At 36.3% G+C, this 22,642-nt stretch overlaps 2 long non-coding RNA genes and 1 pseudogene across 9 annotated transcripts; 2 read left to right on the top strand and 1 right to left on the bottom strand.

The window, feature by feature from the left end:
- LOC109728564 lies at nt 5,445-11,905 on the top strand. Of its 8 annotated transcripts, none has more exons than XR_002221011.1 (3): nt 5,445-5,820; nt 6,852-8,939; nt 11,157-11,905. It is a non-coding gene; the product is annotated as an uncharacterized LOC109728564 (long non-coding RNA). The 8 variants fall into 8 exon arrangements; XR_002221006.1 differs by having other exon boundaries at nt 6,639-8,939; XR_002221009.1 differs by lacking the exon at nt 5,445-5,820 and adding an exon at nt 5,829-6,736.
- On the bottom strand, nt 11,267-13,798 carry LOC109728565. Its single transcript, XR_002221014.1, has 3 exons — nt 13,708-13,798; nt 13,541-13,613; nt 11,267-11,403 (listed from the first exon to the last, which is right to left on the bottom strand). It is a non-coding gene; the product is annotated as an uncharacterized LOC109728565 (long non-coding RNA).
- On the top strand, nt 15,709-21,798 carry LOC109728725 (annotated as a pseudogene).

The raw sequence follows: 22,642 nt of genomic DNA, 5'->3' as shown, positions 1-22,642 counted from the left end.
ATCTTCTTCTATACTTGTGAAATACTTTTAACGACGGAACATGTAGTCGTTAGTTATAATAGCGACAAAATTTTTGGTCGTTATTAGTCTATAACGACCGGCGGTTCACTTTGGTCATAACTGTTTTTAACGAAGGAAGCTTTTACGACAGGTCACGACGGGTAAATTGTCTGCCGTTATTGCGTATTAACGACGGGAGTATGTGTTTATAACGACAGTTTATTCTTCCGTTAAATGAAGTATTTCATGTAGTGGTGCCAATTCCAATAACTGTACACTTAAAGTGATTTCCCATCAATACATCTCCACCTTGAATAGGCTTGTACGTCGAGAACCATTCTCTATGCGTACAGATATGGAAGGAACAGGCGGAGTCTATAAGCCACTCATTCTGTCTGCATGTCTTATCCGTAACTGTGAAGACGATATCATTGTTATCTGATTCTCCTGCTGCAACACTTGCTTCTGCTTCAGTATTGGTGTTTTTCTGACCTTGAGTCTTATCACCGTTATTCTTCCGCTGCTCTTTATTTTTCAGCTTGAAACAATCAGCTTTTATGTGACCCTTCTTCTTACAATAACCACTAATCAGATTCCTATGTTTTGACTATATCTAGATGTACCTCTATTATCGGAACCCTTCTCCCAAGACCTCCCTCTAGCGACCAAATCTTGTCCTGAAGCTCCACCTGTCTCGTTGCTTATCTACAGGTGAACTCTCTCTTTTGAAAGTAAAGAGGATTTAACATCATCGAGACATAGAGCATCTCGTCCAAACAAGAAGGTCTCACGGAAATTCTTGTAAGAGAACGGTAAAGAACATAATAATATATAAAAGGGCTTCATCTTTCTCCTCGATTTTAACATCTATCGAGCGGAGATCCATAATAATAGAATTCATCTAAATGTGAGTTAATAGAGGTATCTTCTGTCATGCGCAATATGCAGAGACGTTGCTTCAAATATAACTTGTTGGTTAGAGACTTTGTCATGTAGAGAGACTCCAATTTAAGCCAAAGCCCTGTAGCGGTCTTTTCATCCAAGACCTCACGCAATACCTCATCGGATAAACATAATTGTATTGCCCTTTTGCTCCGGCATCAAAGAATTGGACATATTTTCTTTTTTCCAATAGTGCCTTCTTGTAACGGTACGACCCGCTAGCAATAATAACTCGTTGGGCCCACACCACCAGCCCAAAATGCTTAAGCCCAGTTATTATGTCTAGCCTAGTCAAGCTTAAATACCCCCGCATCTAATTATAACTATCCGATGTGGGATTATTGGGTGTTCCTAACTACCCGATGTGGGATTATTGGGGTGTCACATACTCCCCTCGTTTAGGCCCTGACGTCTTCGTCAGCCCTAAACACACACACAGCTCAAGATCACCAAGCGATATGAGACTTATCTAGCTAGCCTTTGTCATTCCGACCCTGACTTAGCCTGTCAATCATCGACCCTAACTTAGTCTGTCATTCTGACCCTGGCTCAACAAGAATCTTCAGCCAGTTTGACCAAATATTCTTGGGGTGTCACATACTCCCCCCGTTTAGGCCCTGACGTTCTCGTCAGCGCTAAACACACACACAGCTCAAGATCACCAGGCGATGTGAGACTTGTCTCGCTAGCCTTTGTCATTCCAACCCTGACTTAATCTGTCAATCATCGATCCTAGCTTAGTCTGTCATTCCGACTCTAGCTCAGCTAAGACTCATCTCACACTTTCGGCTGGTGAATTGGCTCTAATACCAAATGTAACGGTACGATCCGCTAGCAATAATAACTCGTTGGGCCAAAACCACCGACCCAAAATGCTTAAGCCCAGTTATTATGTCTAACCTAGTCAAGCTTAAATACCCCTATATCTAATTATAACTATCCGATGTGGGATTATTGGAGGTATTCCTAACTATCCAATGTGGGATTATTGGGGTGTCACATACTCCCCTCGTTTAGGCCCTGACGCCCTGACGCCCTCGTCAGCCCTAAACACACACAGAGCTCAAGATCATCGGGCGATGTGAGATTTGTTTCCCAGTCCACTAGCAACAATAACTCATTGGGCCCAACCACCAGCCCAAAATGCTTAAGCCCAGTTATTATTACTAGTGTCTAAGTCTCTTATATACCCAGTCACATCCCCATTCCTATCTGATGTGGGATTATTCGGGTGTGACAGACTCCCCCCCGTTAAGGCCCTGACGTCCTCGTCAGTCCAATCACACACACACAGCCCAAGATCACCAGATGATGTGAGACTCGTCTCGCTAGCCTTGTCATCCGGACTCTGGCATAGTCGGCCACCTTGTTATTCAGACTCCGGCATAGTTTATCACCTTGTCTTTCAGATCCTAACTTAGCCGAGACTCGTCACACGTTTTTGGCTAGTGAACTGGCTCTGATACCAAATGTAACAACCCAGTCCACTAGCAACAATAACTCGTTGTGTGACACCCCAATAGTCCCACATCAGATGGGAATGGGGTTGTCATTAGGTTTATAAGAGACTTATACACTAGTAAGAATAACTGAGCTTAAGTATTTTGGGCCGGTGGTTGGGCCCAACGAGTTATTGTTGCTAGTGGGCTGGGTCGTTATATTTGGTATCAGAGCCGGTTCACCAGCTGGATATGTGTGGCGAGTCTCGGCTGAGCCAGGGTCTGGATGACGGGCTAGCGAGACGAGTCTCACATCGCCTGGTAATCTTGGGCTGTGTGTGTGATTGGACTGACGAGGACGTCAAGGCCTTAACGGGGGGAGTCTGTGATACCCCAATAGTCCCACATCAGATGGGAATGGGGTTGTCATTGGGTTTATAAGAGCTTAGACACTAGTAATAATAACTAGGCTTAAGTATTTTGGGCCGGTGGTTGGGCCCAACGAGTTATTGTTGCTAGTGGGCTTGGTCGTTATACGTTGGGCCCAACCACCAGCCCAAAATGCTTAAGCCCAGTTATTATTACTAGTGTCTAAGTCTCTTATATACCCAATCACGTCCCCATTCCTATCTGATGTGGGATTATTGGGGTGTGACACAATCACCGACCCTAGCTTAGTCTGTCATTCCGACCCTCACTCAGCAAGAATCTTCAGTCAGTTTGACCAAATGTTCTTGGGGTGTCACACTTCTGCAATCCTTGTTGCGTCAATATAGCACGCATCTTAACTTACCATAATGCAAAACTGTTGGTCCTATGAAATTTCTGAATCTCGAACTTCGTCGTCATCTTAATCCTCAAAGTGAATAGAAAAGCTCTGATACCAGTTTATTAACATCAGAACGACGAAAAATAGATCCAGAAAATAACTTAATACAGAAAAAGAAAAGAAAAAAAAAAGAACACACCGATATATATTTTAGGCGGTTTGGCTAACGGCCTACGTCCACGGGCTAAGACGGAGCAAATACTACCTCCCTTCCCACATATTCAAGCTTATTCCTCTCTTGCTCTTCCCCTAATGCCTCTCTCTCTATCTCTCTCTCTACTCAGTGGAGCAAGGGGAGCTCCAAAAATTGTTCATTTTGCTATGCCCCTCATATGTTTGATGTAATACCCACTAGAGTCTTTTTTCTGATTCTTTCTCCACTATCAATTTTTTTTTGTTTTGCTATGCTTGCTCTTGCAATCTATTGCTTAATTGAAATTTTATATTTTGTATGATTCTTATTTATTCTTTCTTATTGCTTACTTTATCCCAAAAAAAAGTCAAGAAACTATCAATTTTTTTTTTATTTTGCTATGCTTGCTCTTGCAATCTATTGCTTAATGAAATTTTATGTTTTGTATGATTCTTATTTATTCTTTCTTATTGCTTTCTTTATCTAAAAAAAAAAGTCAAGAACTTTTATTTGAAAAAGAATTCTGATTTTAGGCGATGATGATGAGTTGAAACATCACAATGTATTCGGAAGTTCGCTGCTTGATTATAGGTTTCATACATTGATGATGAAGTTTCATAAGGTCTCTATCTTCTCTTTTAAGTATTTTTCAAATTCGTATTAGAAGGTTTGGACGGCGAGGCAGTATGGATGGCCACATGGCAACCACTGCAGCTTTCAATCCTTTGCAAAAGTTTGATTTGCACTTGAAGAGAAGAGTAGAAACTATTTTAGTACGTAAATTAATGTTGAATCTGAGCCTTCTTTTCCACGTTGTCTTCTAAATTTTTTTCGAATGTTATTTTATATTCTCTAGATTTATTCTATTTTACATAGTTTAGTTTTTTGAGTATGCGGAATTGCCTAGCTGAATTGGTACATATGAAAGTTTAGAATTCAGAATTCTGATTTGAAGTGCATCAGGTTGTTTCATACATATAAAAAGGTTAGAATGAGAAAATATATATATTTTGTTGTCTTCTTAATATTTAAAAGTGAAAGCTTTAAACTGCATCTTTTGTAAAAGTGGAAGCTCTCGAGAATGCAATTGGTACTTGGCTATTGATTGTTCATATTTTAGGGTCTAATTTATTGTAAGGATGGTTTTTATGGTAGCTTAGAGACGGATGTATAAGTTTAATTGTTTACTAGGAAGTTTGTAAGATATTTTATGAACTGAATTCTTCGAAGTTGATTACTAGTGGCTTAGGATTTGCTGTTGTGCAAGGACTTTGGATGTTGCCTCAACATTTTATATAGATTCAGGATGCATATTCAGAATTCAGGGCTCAACATTCAGGATTCACAATGTGAATTCATATAAAAGGTTCTTTATAAAACGTTGCTTACTTAGAACGCAGAAATTCTTTTTTTTTGTTTGTTTACTCTCACTCTTATGGATATTTACTTTGTTGGAGTTTATTTTCTCAGGTGTTGCTCCAGTATTTTCTGAATTTTTTGTCATCTGATAAATTTTTGCTGCAATTTTGCCGAAGGAAAAAACTGATTTTGTTCGTTCTTTACTTACAACTTTTGACTTACCTTATTATTGTTTCATTTGTTTGGTTGATCCTCTGGTTGGTGTAAATTATCTAGGAGAGGCAATGATGATTTTCTCTGAACAAAATGAAATTCCTATTGGAAAAGCAGTGATGATTTTGTATTACCAAAATGAGAGGCAGATGGTGAGGGGGAATGCAATATGTGGTCCTACTCTTCTTTCCTTCTCTTTTTGTATTTGTATTTCATGGTGTGCTTAAATGATGAGTGGGGATGCAATATGCGGGCTTACTCTTTTCCCCTCCACTTTTTCCTCTTGCCACTATTTTTCCTCGCAAGCTCACTTTCATTGCTTTACATATTGTATTTGCATTTTCTCCTTTACTTTAACTTACTCTTATTTTCACATGCTTTAATACTGGCTATCTTTTTCCCTTTTGTGTTTTCTAATATATACATACTTTACTTGCAACTTTTGATTTGCGTTATTACTGTCTCATTTGTTTGATTGATCCTCTTTACCTTACTAATAGTTGTTTGTATTTTCTTTTCTTCTCTATTTTGTGTTGTCACTTCTCCTCGGATGCTCGCTTTCATTGTTCTACATATTGTATTTGCATTTCCTGCTTTACTTTAGCTTGCTCTTATGTTCACATACTTTAATATTGGCTATCTTTTCCCCTTTTGTATTTTGTAATATATACATACTTTACCTGCAGCTTTTGATTTACCTTATTACCGTCTCATTTGTTTGATTGATCCACCTTACTTTACTATTAGTTGTCTATACTTTTCTTAAACTGATCGCCCCTCCCTCTTTTTCGCTGCCAAAATTTTTTTCCCATACTTTTCACACTGATTCCTGAAGAAAATACAGGCTGTATGTTAGACGGCCATATATCTAAGGCTCTTTAGAAGTCATCCAGGAGGAGCTTTATGTATTTTCTCTCTATTACGCTTTTTCTTTGTGTTTTCCTTTACTATTTACTTCTTTGTTTCTATAGATTATTTTTTTAATTCTTTTTCTTCTATACTGTTTTCCCTCATTGCTTTTGTCATTAGATCCATCATGGAAATAACAAATTTTATATCCAGCAATTGGCGACCATTTTATTGTATGCAACCATTTTATTGTGTTAGAAAGGGGTAAAAGTTTTCTGCCCTTGCAATCAGAGAATTTGTGATCAATTTTTCCGTTATGTCTTTCGAAAAAAACCTATGTTTCGTTGGAAAAATAGTTTTGCCTTTGAATTCTAAATTCTATAAGGCTAGCTGTTCATGTAGTTAAGGATTTAGAAACGCGAATTTAGAATTCCAAATTCTGAGATCTAATATTTTATATGGGATCCTAACCTTTCGGAATTCATAATTCTGAATTCTCAAAGAACATTGATGCGGTTCTAAATTCTGAATTCAATTTTTCTATATACATCAAATATTTTGATGCAAGTTGCATATAAAAGCTTGCATATTCAAAATTCTGAATAAAAGGTGTCTATTTACCTTTGTATTTTAAATTGTATAATAAATAAATAAAACTATGCCTATTGTATACGAATTCACTATTGTATACTAAATAAATTGTATACTAATTCAGAATTCAGAATTCTGTACGGATAAAAGCTGCATATAAAAGCTGCATATAAAAGCTTGCATATTGAGAATTCTGCATATAAAAGGTTGCATATCCTGTTTTGATTTACCTTTTATCTATTTATTATATAAAAGGTGTCTTATATGAATTCTGAATTCTCAGTCTGTAGAATTCAGCAGCCGTATCTTCGGGCCTACTCTTACTCTGATACTGCAATTCAAATTTCAGAATTCTGAAATCTGAAATTAGAATTCTGCTAGGTAATTCAGGATTATGCTAGGTAATTCAGAATTCAACTAAACAATTGAAAGAGGGCATACAAAAAGGAGTTTCACAATTTAGAATCTACCTTTGATTGGTCTGTTCATAATGCAGGACGTCTTCACATTTGCTAAAAGGTGGTAATTGGGTTGCAGGACTCTCATTCGTAACTGCCTTTCCCTGTGTATTTGAGTTTTTTTTTTAGCCCCAGAATTCTTTGCTCAAGGTACATATTTGTTATGAATTGCACATTGGATTTTTTTTCAAGCTAAAGAATCGCATGTCAAAACAAACTGCACTTTTCATCTTATGTAGAATTTTCTTGACCCGGAGGAGCGCAATAACACTGAGTGGCAGTTTGTGAATTGAATACTTTGTGGATTGAAAAAACATTTTTTGTGTCAGGTGAATTGAAAATTTGCATGGTAGGTGTTTTTGCATTTTGAAAGTATGTGGATATAGGAGAAATAGATGTTGTGTGTCGTTTTTTTGATTTGATGTGGGCCATCTCACTATCTCAATGTGTTTTTACATAGGAGTGGAGTACATTTTTTATGAAAAAATGTATTTACTGTTTGTTTATGTTCTATTTGGAGTAACTGATTTTGGATTTCTTGGTTTATGGATGTTAAAACTAGATTAGATGCTGGGACACTAATAATTCCTACATAGTGAGCAGTTGCATATCAACATATTTACCTGCTAGATGGTTTCTAATTTCGGATTTTTTACTTCTTATATTCAAGTTTAGATATTTTTAGACTTGTGAGAATTCTTTGCTTCTTCCCAACACTATTCTCTTATTATGGCTCTCCGTTTGGGTTTCAATTTACTCGGCAATACTTATAAAAAAGGTTTGGACTGGATCTAATAATGTTAGATGGATAGGAGGAATAGGTGTTTAGTGTTTTGGCATTTTTAAAGTAGCACAATTTGCATGGCAGGCTATCATGAAAAAAAGTTTGAATTAACTCGACAATGCCCCTATAGGCGTTTAGTGTTTTGGCATTCTGAAAGTAACACAATTTCATGGCAGGGGAAATATTTTGATTTTTTGTTGGTCTATTTCCTTTTTTTTTTTTTTTTTTTTGTTGACCTTATGTATCAGCCTTTTGGTTATGTTGGTTTGACCTTTCTTTTGATTCGATCATAACCTAATGCAACTTTCTTGCCTTTTAAGTTTACATAGGTTCTCACTACACCTAGCCCTATATATTTAAGAAGAGGACTATCCCTGCTTCAAAAAGTTGTTAAAAAAACGAAAAGAAACTTTTTAAGTGGAGTCTTATTTAATTCTTGATTTTGTTGCTAGCAGATCAAATTAAACTTGAAGCCTTAGCTTCTCGCTCTTCTATCTGTCGCTTCAAATTATTAGTACTTTGTATACCTTATTTGCTACAACTAATCTGATCATTGTGCTTTTTATGATGATTATTTTGAAACTAAGCTATTTTCTAACCATTCCTTTTGAGAAGCCTGCAAGTTTAGTGCTTTGTCCACCAAGTAGCATTTGGAGTTGCTTTTAATCTCCATCAGCATGTAATTTTGTGCTTTTACCTCATATAAAGAATTTCATTTGAAATAATAACTTGAGTTCTGCTACATTCATCCCACCAAGTTCTTGCAAAATTTTGGTAGTCTTCATGATTTCCATCAGTATGAAAATGGAACATTAGTTGTATTAATTTATTTTTACTACGGAAAGATGATTCATATAGGTTATAATGATTGAAACTTATATAACTGATGTTTTGGCCAAATTTTTAGTTTGCATCTCTTTTGAGGATCCTGTTGGCTAAATTTTCAATCTGCAGATTCTTTTAAGGATTCTTTGGATTTTGTTTCTTTATCCATTTGTCATGGTCTATTATAGTATTTTCATTGAGCAGAATAGAACCGTCTTGAAGATTTTTTTTTGATGCTCAAAATTTTTTTTTCTGCTTTGTACTGAATCAAGAGTTTTAGTTTTCTCTTTTTCTTTGTTGAACACTCTATCTACTAAGATTACTGCTGGCAAAAAAAAAAAAAAAATCATGTAAAAAAATAATTATGTAATAATCATGTAAATTTACATTGGTTCTAGCATTTCCTTAATTGACAATACGGACTTATTTGAGTGCCATTTCACAACAGAACTCACAGGTTAGTGCAGAACCGAGATTGTCAGATAATTTCATCACAGCGATAATCCAACATTGACAGGTAAACAAAACGTTGTATGACATGCTCTTCATCTATACTACATCCAAGAATAGAATTGTGAAGAGAAATAAAAAAAAAAGAAAAAGAAAAAGTGTACTGTAAGTAAATTTTAAATTTTAGTAATTAATATATTTTATATTTATATAATATACTCATAATTTTCAACACTAAATAATTCTATTATCTCAACAAAATTTTTTAGCAATAGACAATTCTACCATTACTACTTTAGCAACAAACGGTTGCACTTGTTATAGATTGTTCAATTATCGAGCAGTCTTTTTTCCATAACAAGCTTTAGCTTGATGTCTATTATCAATTATGTAATTCTTAAGTGTCAAGCATATCTTTTTTCATAACAAATTCTGTCAGTCAGTCCTTTCCTCATAAATTTACAGTACCCTCGAACTTTTGCGAGGCTCAGAAAATAGGCCTATTTTTCCTCGGCCTCTTAGGTTGCAGCCTCTTTGTTTTCAAATGAATCAAATAAAACTCAGAAGGAAGCAGCAGTTTATAGCAACATGAGTGTGAGGCATAGAAGAGGGACATGCATAAAAATTACATAAAACTTCTTTCGTATGCCTTCTTTGAATTGTCTAGCAAAATTCCAAATTACCTAGCAGAATTCCGAATTGCTTACCTGAGTTCAAAATTCAGATTTCGGAAATCTGAATTGGACTGTAAAAGTAAGAGTAGGTCAAAAAATAGGGATTCTGAACACTGAAGACCATACATTCAAAATTCATATAAGTCACCTTTTATATGAATTCTAAATTTTGATTCATATTTTAATACGACACTTATTCATACTTCACATTATTTTGTTTATTTTATTAAATTTATATAAATTTTCCGCTGCGTAGCGCGGGCCTTCACTAGTGAAGATTGAATACTTTCCTGCTTTATATTTCCTGGTTAATTTAGGTCATATTTCATGATTTATTAATTGAATGTTGAATACTGAATTCAGCGCTTGGAAGTTCCCTTCTGCGTAAGTTGTCTTTCGTTTAGTCGTAAAACACATTCATAATTTTATTATGCATTAAGATTATTAAGAAGAACGAAATATCTCAGAAGAAATGTATTTGATTTGCATCTGATAAATATCCAAAAGGCAAGAAGAACTAGCTTGTGCTGTATTTTATTTTTTATTTTTTGGGGGTTGTGTTCACAGGAAAAACATTTTCAAGTGGCAAATTAATGTAGCCTGGAGTTACGACGTAACGAAAATGGAAGAACTAGAAGAAAGAGAGAAAGAAGTATAAGAAATGTAGCAGATGAGATAGAATGGACATAGCCTACGAAAATTAATTTGGTAAAAATGTATCGAGACCCCCTCAACTATAGGCTGTTGACAAATAAACCCCTGAACTATAATTTTTTTAATTGAGACCCCCTTAACTTTTAAATTCTTGGAATTAAGTGATTTTAGACAAGTTGAAATTTCACCAATTTAATTAATATATCCATCAAATTTAATAGTTTAAACTAGTTCATAGCAAATAAAATTGGGCAAATTAATTGCTAATAACTAACTGAGCCATGAAGTATGGCTTAATAACTATAAGAACTCAAATAAAAGAAGAAGAAGAAGATAAGGTGTGTCAACAAAAGGAAAAAAAAAAAATTGAAGTTGAGGGGATTATTTCAGAACGGCCTATAGTTGAGGGGGTCTCCATACATTTTTGCCTATTAATTTTCTGTAACCCAGTCTCAACTGATGACTTGATCAAAAGCCATCCTATTTAACACAGCATAGTGAAAACAAATTCCTTTCACTAACCTATGTATGAGAAGAGAATGTTTAGTATAGAGTCATATATCGAGCCCTAATTATTTGCGGGAAAAGGAATAAAATTAGCATGAAGACCATGAGTAGATTTACTTGTACAACAACGAAGTGCTTTTTTCTTTTCTTTTCCCCTTTTTTTTGATATAGTGCTTATGAATTATGACTAACAGTTGGGAAAACTTAGCTGAAACATTAGCAGAACACAACTTGTCTGAAATTTATGTCTTACATTTATGGGATGAATTGCGAAAATTTTGACTCCTGGCCTTGAAAAATAGGTAGGAGTTCATTCTCTATGTTTGTGATTATTTTGTTTGACCCTTATTTCAATTGTTTATTTATACTTATGAACATCATGGGGCAAGTTCATGTAAACCCTCTGTATTTGCACTCTAGCTAAATAATCTTACATTTATTATCAACAGGTTATGCTGCGGCTCCAAGCGCTCCAACTGTTCCACCCCCAATGGTGCCGCCAGGCGCCACTTCTATGCCAATGCAGATGCCGAGTCTCCCACGGCCGCCGACACTGACCCCGCCGGCTTCAGGAGGCGCCCCCACGGCCCCTTCTTCAGCGAGCTACGATGCCTTTGGCGCTTCCACTGCTGCTCCTGCTGCAGCAGCTCCTTCACATCCCGGATTTTCCTATTCTCAACTTGCAGACGCCAACCACTAGTTTCGGTTAATTTTATGGTTTTGCATATTGAAGTAGATGGTATAAAGCTTATTGCTTAATGTGCTGCAGAACCGGAGATAATTGTATAATTCTGAATTTGTTTAGATATTCCCAGGGTAGGTTGGAGAGAATAGTTTGGAGATAGTTTGATGATGTTCTTAAAAACTGCCCTAATGAAACTTAAATGTTTAGGACTTGCAATTTGAACCATCAGTGAACAACTCTGTCTCGAACCCGAGGTTGTTTTAAGTTGTCTAATGCTTTCCGTGGTGCGCATTGAAGGGAAAATAGTGCTTCTAAGATCACAAGTTGTTGCATCTAGGGCTGATAATTGCTGAGAATATAATGCTTCTAAGAAAGAGTGAACGTTTTTCCTATCCTGAGCTAATGTCAATTTTGGAGATGAAGTTGTTGAAGTTGTTTTGAGTTCCTTTTGGATGCACATTGAGTGGAAGGTAATGCTTCTAAGATCTAAAGCTTTTTCCTATCCTTGGTTAATGTGCTTTTTCCTATCCTTGTTACTGTACTTTTTATTGCTGTTTTTTTGGGGCCCTTTAGGTTGTTGTCATCTTCTTTGGATTGATGAATCTTAGATGCTGGTGGAATTTAAATGCAATGAAGTTTAAATTGCTTAGAATTCAACATTTTCTATTGTTGTTTGTTTAGAGATGAGGTACTAAAATTTAACTCAGCCATATGTGATTTTTATGGCCTCCGTAGGCCTAGTTTGATAATTATAGTGATTATGAAGTATTTTATTTTATTTTCTATTTTGGAAGGCTTAGAAATTTGAAAATATTTTTAATTTTTTTCTTATTTTATGTAATAGGCACATGTTTTTTGGGTAGCTGATAAAACCAGCTGAGCACGAGCTGGCTCGTTTTTTTTTTTTTTTTTTTTTTTAGAGAGAAAGGTAGCAAGCTATTCACTACGTTTATTTTTTTAGAAATAAACTTAGCTGGAAATGTTAATTAACTAGGATTCGAACTTGGGATTTCGGGTACCAACCATCAAGTTTTGTGCCATTTACGTTGGGGACGGTCGGTGAAAGGTGAAAGATAGTATGAGCTGGCTTGTTAATGCATCGAGCGGGTGTTCGGCTTGTTTACTAATGAGCCGAACTGGCTTATGAATAACATGTTAAAAACATTATAAAGATTATGTATACAGAAAATAAATTTATAATTTTTTTATTTATTAGATTTTGATCTAATGGTACAAATTTTATATATAAATTAGTCTTTTTTATAAATGAGTTGGGTTTCTTATTTTGGTTGAATTCAAAATCAAATAATAAAAATCTGTATTATATATATAATTATTTATTTATATTTATATATAAAATATATGTATTTGGACTGTTATCGAGCCGAACACGAGCGAACTGACTCTAACTCGTGAACTGAAAAATTTAAGTAGTGCTCTGCTCGTTTACTAAACGAGTGATTCAATCTCAAGTGTTGTTCAAGCCGAACACGTGCTAGCTTGCTTCCACCAAGTTGGATTGCCACCCTTAGTGGTTGCAATTGTAAGTTTATAGTATTAGATGAGAAGAAATTAAGAAGTTTTTTGAAACTTTTAGACATTTTAAATTACAAAATAGATATTTTTACTCACCACATTATCAACCTAGGTCTTAGTATTGTTATTCCCTAAATAATCTTAATGTGTCCAAGTATGCAGATAAAATTTAGGCAAATAATTTGAGATAGATATTTTAATAATGGACAAAAATTTCGTTTCAGAAATCTTTATTTTGTGTGTGTGTGTGTCACCGTTTTCAACGTAGCAACCTAAACCAACAACTTCTAGAGACCAAAAAAAAAAAAGTTTTGCTTTCTTAAATCATGTGGTTTTGGGTAAAGAGCACTGCTACTGATACAATCCAAAAAGATGTGCAAATTTTGCACATCCTATTTTAGATTTAAGTTATTTTTAAAATTTTTAGTATTAGAAAACTTGTAATGGTCAATTTTTTTTTTTTGTAAGTATAATCTGTTCAGGTTAAAGTTGTTTCTACTTAGAATTAGAAACCTGTTTGGCCAAGCCCAAACTCCTACAAAGTGTTGTCTCACTAGAGCCACTCAAAGAAGCACTCAAGACTATACAAGTGCGCGAGATCAAGAGCCTTACTTCCTCTTCTTCCTCCACGCCTTCTTCTTCCCCCCTGTGGCGCGGCGCTTGCGCATGGAGTCGCGAGAGATACCTACGAGTGAGAAGGGATCGCCATGGCCATGAAAAGCAGAAAAGAGATCAAGGAGAGAGAGAGGGGATCTAGGGTTTCGGAATGGTCTACGTACCCATTGTGAGAGAGGGGGAGCTTCGTCGTCGTCTTCTTCGTCGTCTTCGTCCTCCTCTCTTTTGAGTGTTGCTCTCGAAACCCTAATTAGGGTTTGGGGGTATTTATAGGGAAAGCATGTGATGGGAGGCGATCGTTGAATCCAATAGCAGAGAGAGAGGATAAAATATAAATTCACATGTCATTCCCTGCACCCGGTGTATGGACACAATTCATGCACCGCACAAATGATTGAGATTTAGTTATTAGGCATGAAATAGTCCCAAAAATTTAACAAAAGGGGAAGGTCATTGTTTGATTTGTGAAACATTTGTACCCAAAACTATTTTTTTATAAAATTTTTTATAATAGTATAAATTTTATACCTAATAAATTAAAATTTGATTTTGAAGTGACTGTATTCAGAATTCAGATATATTGTATATATATGAAAATAGAAAAAAAATTTAATAGTACATCATTATTTTGGATGTATATCTTACACTTCAAATAATGATGGCTGAGATTAACCCGACTAAATAGTGCATTTTGTTCTCATCCTCTACCACAACTTTGGTTTCGTTCTTTCTCTTACTCTCTTTCTCTTTTTAAATACTACTTGTACATTTAAATCAGGATGTACATCATACACCCCACCAATATAATAGTAACTAATGAGTGGTTCCTATTCATTGGATAGATAAAGGGTAAGATATGCATCAACTTTTGGATGTATAAGAAGCATTATTTTTTGAACAACTATAAATTTTATTAAAAATAGTAAATGATTCATCATCTTCCAATTGTTCTTCTCTATAACTAGCTTGCTGCTACGTTGGGCAAAATAGAATTTTTGGTTCAAATAAAATTTTATAGGATTATTTCAAAAATTATAAATTTTTAAAGAGTTATATTGAAAAAGTCTATTTCAAAATACGCTATACGTGAGAGGGTTTCTATGTATTCTAACTTCCATTCTACACTTCCTTCTCCATCGCACCTTGTAATGACCCGGACTCAATCTGGGGTGAGTTTGGGACGGAGAAGGAGATGTAGAGAGATAGAGGGAGATAAGGAGTGAGATTGGAAGGTAGAGAATAGGGTTTTACTAGAAATAGAGAAGAAGTGGAGAGAGATGAGAGGGGGAAGGAGAAGATTAGAGGAGAAGAGAGTTTGGGGAAGAAGGAGATTCAATATTTCATTTTTTTTATTGATTCCTTCTGTTTACATTATACTTGGTATTTATTTATACTACTCGGTAATTTGGACTAAAATGAAAAGCACCTAGTCTATGAAGGCTAAACAACAAAAGATTTATGAATTAAGGCATGGGCTATCATTCAATGGCATGATGGGCCTCGTATGGGCTTCGCCGGTCCAGACTGCCGCTAGCGGATCGGGTAGTGGACCTCGGGTCGCCCTTCTGTCCGCTCCGCCAACTGCGGTTAACGAACGGGCTCGCCTTTTGCGCCCACTCCGCAGATTCGATCATCCGACCCGTAGCACCTCCTTCTTCTCCCAATTGGGAATGGTTAGTAAATTCGCGAATAATTAGTGAATTATTCGCGAATTTTTAAAGAAACGAATTAAACAATTGTATACGTATTTTTTCTAAAAATTCAAAAAAAAATGTGTTTTTTTTGGTCAAATATACTTGTTGGCGAATAATTCGCGGTTCGCGAATTAAACGCCCCGAAAAAAACGGCGCTGGGCCTCGCGGATCGTGGCTAGCCCAAAACCGAAAAAAAAAAAANTAAAAAATGGCCATGACGCTCAAACTGCTTGAAGAGAAAGGGCAAAAAAAAAAAAAAAAAAAAAAAAAAAAAAAAAAAAAACGTGCAGAATCACCCGTCTCGCCAAAAGTCTTTGGAAATTCAAATCGCCCCCCTTGCCCCTCCCCAAAACGAAGGTTTTGCCCTAACTCCTCACCCCTGCCGCCTACCACTGACCCCAGCCCCCGATCACTTTCCTTCCTCCTCTTCCCTTCCGGCCACATCGAAAATCGAGTTCTTCACTCTCCTGGTACCAGCGCCTCTACGCCCACGCCCCCCGCGCCCCGCCCGACCTCGCCTACGCCCGCGCCAAGGTCTTCCTCCACGACCGCCGCGTCTGCGCCGTCGCCGCCCACCTCCTCGCCCCGCCCACCTCCTCTCCCTCCTCCTCCTCCTCCTCGGCCTCTCCCATCTCGGAGGTAACCTCTTCGCCCCTTTCCCCTTCGCGTCGCAGGTAATCCCTCTTCCTCGCGTTTTTTCCGATTCGAATCACACACGAACGACACCTAAGGATTCATCCACACGGATTTGGGCATTTTTTTTTGGTTGTTTTGGAGAAAACCCATTTCCAGAATTTCGGTGTTTTGCTGTGGGGAATGGGTAGCGAGCCCCATTGGATGGATTTGTTTGTGATTAATTGGGGTTTGGTTTTAATTTTATGACTCGTGATTTGAATTTGTCGCCATTCGTGCTTCATCCAATAGTTATGAACAATTTGATGATCGGATCGTGCTGAGATTCCTTTATGATTAGCTTGATCTTAAATTTGGAGATTTATACTTTACAGGAATTTTGATTCTACTATATATATATTTTTTTGGGAAATTTCGTGAAGGGGATGGGAATGAATCAAAGTATTTCAGTGCTTTCTCCATTGAGCCGGTCACATTTATAATTTGTTTTCTGAAAAAAAAAACAAACACTTATAATGTAGTTTTGAAGTCTACAAGTTCTATTTTCTCTACTGCTCACAACAATTAATCTCCTTCAAGCTAATTAAAGTTGTTAATTAGGTTTTCTTCATCTCTCCTTAATTAATTAAGTTGGGTTTCTATTGACTCTTGGACTTGCCAAAGGTGCCTAATTAATTATCATAGATTTGAGATCTGAGAAGTTTGCTATCTTTTTTACTTAATTAGCTTAATTTTGTAGCTCTTTATTCTTATATTCTTAAGAAATATGAGTATTTATGCTAATAGCATAAATTTTGAGAGAAAATACTTTAATTTAACAGTCGAATTTTTGATTCCGAATTTTTAATTGGCGAACGTATAATATCCGTATAAATCACGTATCCGAATAATTGGCGAATCCATTTTTTAGCCGTATTTTTCAATAAATTTAAAAATTAGAAGACGAATTTTATTCGAATTATACCCGTACCGAATTTTTGTCGAATCTGAATTTACTAACTATGATTGCGATCTATTCCTTTTTTTCCTCAACCTCCTCTTCTCTTCTCTTCCTCTGAGCGCCATGGACGCCCTAGCCCGTCGATCCCCCCCGGCGTCCCGTCCGAGCACCTTCGCGCCGGTCGCCGCCTCCAAGCCCGCGCTCTTCTCAACCTGCTGCCGCCATTTATTCTTCTCTTACTAAAGCAAAGTTAGCATTTTTACTACTTCTAGCTTCCTCTGCTAGCTACTACTCTACTCCTTTATTCTTCTTCAGGTTGTTACACACCTCCTCTCTCTCTCTCTCTCTCTCTTCGTTCCCGAAGTTCGTGATCTCTTTTCCCTTCCTCGCCATGCCTCGGTAAACCCTAATCTCTCTATCTCTCTTTCTTTTCTCTGATCTAATCTCTTCTCAAATTATTCATATTTTTATACATATTTCCAACCTTTAATCCATCTATAATCTTCTTCATCTTCTTCTTTTTGGTTTCAGGTATTACTGCGATTACTGCGACACGTACCTCACCCACGATTCCGTAAGCATTTTCCCCTTGATCTTTTTGTTATTTTTTTGTGTATTGTTTGTGGATTGTGGAATTTGTAGGGTTTTGTGTCTTCTTCTTGTATAACATTGTGTGAATGTTTCGATTTTGTGGATTTGAAGTTGTTGTAAGTGGTGAGGAAGGGTATAATGGATGGCTTTTTGGTGATGCAGTGCGATTAGGACAATTAACTTTACGGCCCCTGTAGTTGCTTCTCTCTGCAGTAGAATTTGAAGCTTCGGATTAGAGCTTGTGTGCTTTTAGGTCTCAAAATCACTTTTTGTGTGTGTGTTTCCTGCTACCACAGAAGCTTCAGACTTTTCTAATTGTTAAACGCAGTATTGCATATGACTGTAGCCGAAACTAGAAATAGAAGTGGGGCTGAAGAGGCCGTAAATGTCAATAGGGTCTAGCGAATTGATCTGTTTGTACACTTTTGATGAAACTATATAGGAGTAGATTGTATTGAGAGTAAATACATTGATGTTATGGAGGATTATTTAGCTTTATTGTTAATACCGAGGTGCTGCTTTTATTATTCTATGTTGGTTGTTACTGCTATCTATCTGTTTGTTGTTACTGCAAACCTGCTAAGTCTGGAAACTTATAATCTGCTTAGGTTAAAGTTGTTTCTATCTAGAATTAGAAACCTGTTTGGCCAGGCCCAAACTTCTACAAAAGTGTTGTCTCACTAAAGCTATTCAAAGAAGCACTCAAGACTATTGCTTAAAAAAAATCTCTTCAATGACCTCTCATTACAGGACTCATATGACTTGAACAAGGAGAAATCCATTAGTTGGAAGGGTTCCCTGTGAGGTTTTGTAATTTTAGGATTTACATGGACAGTATTTGCTTGGAGCATTTCTTAGGGATAGGGTCGAAAATCTCCCATGGGAACTTACTTTCTCCATTTGTTTGGTGGGGAATAGTGATGGGATTACCAAGATAAGTAGATTATATATGAAGTTTCATATATTCCCCCGATCCCACGGCATCTCTATCCATGGGAATGAAGCAGCCAGTGGGGATATTTACTTCTCTCAACTGTAAATAGGGTTGCATCATTTTTACGTTCTAACTGTTCAATGACACTAATGGAGAAACTTACCAATCTACCCACTCTATCCTTCCGACCAAACAAGATTTCTTCGGGATGGCGATAGTTATATTTTCCTTTATTGTCTTTCTTCAAGAACCATTAGTGATTGGTTGAAACCTGGAATTGAATTTGTGTGTTAAAGTAAAGATTTAGATTGCCTTATGGGGTCTAAAGGGTATGGAGTTGTGAGTATTGGTGTAACCATTTTCGTCTTTTTTCCTCATATCTTTAGGTTTTTTAAGATTGAAAGGTAAATTAGTATATACTTATGCCGTATCTTACTCTGACTGCTGGGTTTCAGAAGCAAGTTTGCTTTTATATTGGCAGTCCTTTTTTTACAAAAATATTTTGATTATTGTCATTTTCTTGAAGTGAACTGAAATTGATGTTTCCTTTAGCAATATTGTTTCATGTTCATGAAGATGAGGTCCAATTGCATAGTTTCATCATCGGATGCCACTAATCATTTTTATTAATCAGTATCTATTTTCCTCAGCTTCTAATTATACTACACTATTCAACTTGGTATTAGCTTCCCTTTTAGTTCTACTGTTGATATGTGAGGCTTCATATCTGCCATATTCTGGTTTCTCTTTTTTTTTTCTTTATTTTTGGGTTCTCCTTTTGAAATTTTGGTTTAACATATAAATATTGCCTACTGTTGATTTAATTGATGCAGCCATCTGTTAGAAAGCAGCATAATGCTGGATACAAGCACAAGGTATGAACATTTTTCTTATTATACTCAAGGTTACCATTCGAGAAACTATTGCCTACAGCAGGTGTGCCACATTACCCACTGCAACGCCATACCCCCGGCCCCTCTTAGATTTCCAATCCAAACCATCCACCAAAAAATATTCTTAAAATCAAAGAGAAGGCTGCAATTTACTTGGATAGTGGTGATTGGAGTAAGAGAGAACAGACAATGGCAGATCATTATGCTGCATGCTTAACATGGCTTGCTGTCTGCAGGCAATGATGTCTTCTATGTTTCACCTTTTCTTCCGCTATCTAATGTTTGCTCAGTTTATATATTGTTATGTTAGGCAAATGTACGATCCTATTATCAGCAATTTGAAGAGCAACAGACTCAAAGCTTAATTGATCAAAGAATCAAAGAGCATTTGGGACAGGCTGCTGCTTTCCAGCAACAAGTGGGTGCTGCTTTCAACCAACATCTTCTCTCCATGCCTGGAGGTATGCCGAGGCCTCGTCTTCCAGTTCTACCACCACCAGTTCTGCCGATTGGAGCAACTCCGCCAATTCCAGGAGTCAGACCCCCTGTTTTGCCGACCCCAATTGTTGGTGCTCTGGGTAAATTAAAACCATTTCAGTTCCTCTACTTAATTATGTGGAATTTTAATTTCGATTATCTATTGCTTATGTAGCAATGTTGCAATGTTAATGAAGATTGAATACTTTCCTGCTTTATATTTCTTGGGTAATTTAGGTCATATTTCATGATTTATTAATTGAATGCTGAATATTGAATTCAACGCTTGGAAGTTCCCTTCTGCATAAGTTGTCTTTCGTTTAGTCGTAAAACACATTCATAATTTTATTATGCATTAAGATTATTAAGAAGAACGAAATATCTCAGAAGAAATGTATTTGATTTGCATCTGATAACTATCCAAAAGACAAGAAGAACTAGCTTGTGCTGTATATTATTTTATTTTTTTTTTGGGTTGTGTTTACAGGAAAAACATTTTCAAGTGGCAAATTAATGTAGCCTGGAGTTACGACGTAACGAAAATGGAAGAACTAGAAGAAAGAGAGAAAGAAGTATAAGAAATGTAGCAGATGAGATAGAATGCACATAGCCTACAAAAATTAATTTGGTAAAAATGTATCGAGACCCCCTCAATTGTAGGCTGTTGACAAATAACCCCCTGAACTAAAATTTTTTTAATTGAGATCCCCTAAACTTTTAAATTCTTAGAATTAAGTGATTTTAGACAAGTAGAAATTTCACCAATTTAAATAATATATCCATCAAATTTAATAGTTTAAACTATTTTATAACAAATAAAATTGGGCAAATTAATTGCTAATAACTAACTGAGCCATGAAATATGGCTTAATAACTATAAGAACTTAAATAAAAAAAGAAGAAGAAGATAAGGTGTGTCAACAAAAAGAAAAAAAAAAAAATTGAAGTTGAGGGGATTATTTCAGAACGGCCTATAGTTGAGGGGGTCTCCATACAATTTTACCTATTAATTTTCAGTAACCCAGTCTCAACTGATGACTTGATCAAAAGCCATCCTATTTAACACAGCATAGTGAAAACAAATTCCTTTAACGAACCTATGTGTGAGAAGAAACTGGATTGAGAATGTTGAGTATAGAGTCGTATATCGAGCCCTAATTACTTGCGGGAAAAGAAATAAAATTAGCTTGAAGACCATGAGTAGATTTACTCGTACAACAACGAAGTGCTTTTTTCTTTTCTTTTCCCCTTTTTTTTGATATAGTGCTTATGAATTATGACTAACAGTTGGGAAAACTTAGCTGAAACATTAGCAGAACACAACTTGTCTGAAATTTATGTCTTACATTTATGGGATGAATTGCGAAAATTTTGACTCCTGGCCTTGAAAAATAGGTAGGAGTTCATTCTCTATGTTTGTGATTATTTTGTTTGACCCTTATTTCAATTGTTTATTTATACTTATGAACATCATGGGGCAAGTTCATGTAAACCCTCTGTATTTGCACTCTAGCTAAATAATCTTACATTTATTATCAACAGGTTATGCTGCGGCTCCAAGCGCTCCAACTGTTCCACCCCCAATGGTGCCGCCAGGCGCCACTTCTATGCCAATGCAGATGCCGAGTCTCCCACGGCCGCCGACACTGACCCCGCCGGCTTCATGAGGCGTCCCCACGGCCCCTTCTTCAGCGAACTACGATGCCTTTGGTTCTTCCACTGCTGCTCCTGCTGCAATAGCTCCTTCACAACCCGGATTCCCCTATTCTCAACTTGCGGACACCAACCACTAGTTTCGGTTAATTTTATGGTTTCGTATACTGAAGTAGATGGTATAAAGCTTATTGCTTAATGTGCTGCAGAACCAGAGATAATTGTATAATTCTGAATTTGTTTAGATTTTTCTAGGGTAGGTTGGAGAGAATAGATTGGAGATAGTTTAATGATGTTCTTAAAAACTGCCCTAATGAAACTTAAATGTTTAGGACTTGCAATTTGAACCATCAGTGAACAACTCTGTCGCGAACCCGAGGTTGTTTTAAGTTGTCTAATGCTTTCCGTGGTGCGCATTGAAGGGAAAATAGTGCTTCTAAGATCACAAGTTGCATCTAGGGCTGATAATTGCAGAGAATATAATGCTTCTAAGAATGAAAGCTTTTCCTATTCTGAGCTAATGTCAATTTTGGAGATGAAGTTGTTGAAGTAGTTTTGAGTTCCTTTTGGATGCACATTGAATGGAAGGTAATGCTTTTAAGATCAAAAGCTATTTCCTATCCTTGGTTAATGTGCTTTTTCCTATCCTTGTTAATGTGCTTTTTATTACTTTTTTTTTTTGGCCCTTTTTAAGTTACTTTCATCTTCTTTGGATTGATGAATCTTAGATGCTTGTGGAATTTAAATGCAAAGAAGTTTAAATTTCTACGAATTCAAATTTTTTTATAGTTGTTTTTTTTTTTTTTTTTTTTTTTTGAGAGAGAGATAGGTAGCACGCTACCCGTTTCGTTTATTTCATTAAGAAATAAACTTAGCTGGAAATATGAATCAACTAGGATCCGAACTTAGGATTTCGGATACCAACCATCAAGTCTTTTATCACTCGCTCTACGGATGGTCGGTTAGGGTAGAAGTTATTAAAATTTAACTCTGAGATACGTGATTTTCTTGGCCTCCTTGGGGTCTGATCTTTGTGGCCTCCTTAGGGTCTAGTTTGATAATGTAGTGATTAAAAAGTATTTTATATTATTTTTTATTTTTGAAGGCTTAGAAATTAAAAAATATTTTAATTTTTCTCTTATTTTATATGATGGGCACACATGTATTTTGGGTACCGGCTCTAGGGGTGTCATCGAGCCCAACACGCCCGAGCTGGGGTTGACTCCTTTCCGGTTCATTTCATATACGAGCTGAGCACGAATTAGCTCGTTCAAGTATCAAGGG

This window comes from Ananas comosus, linkage group 24 (genome assembly GCF_001540865.1).
Source record: "Ananas comosus cultivar F153 linkage group 24, ASM154086v1, whole genome shotgun sequence".
In the NCBI taxonomy this organism is placed as follows: Eukaryota; Viridiplantae; Streptophyta; class Magnoliopsida; order Poales; family Bromeliaceae; genus Ananas; species Ananas comosus.
This window is presented reverse-complemented; position numbering and strand designations above follow the sequence as displayed.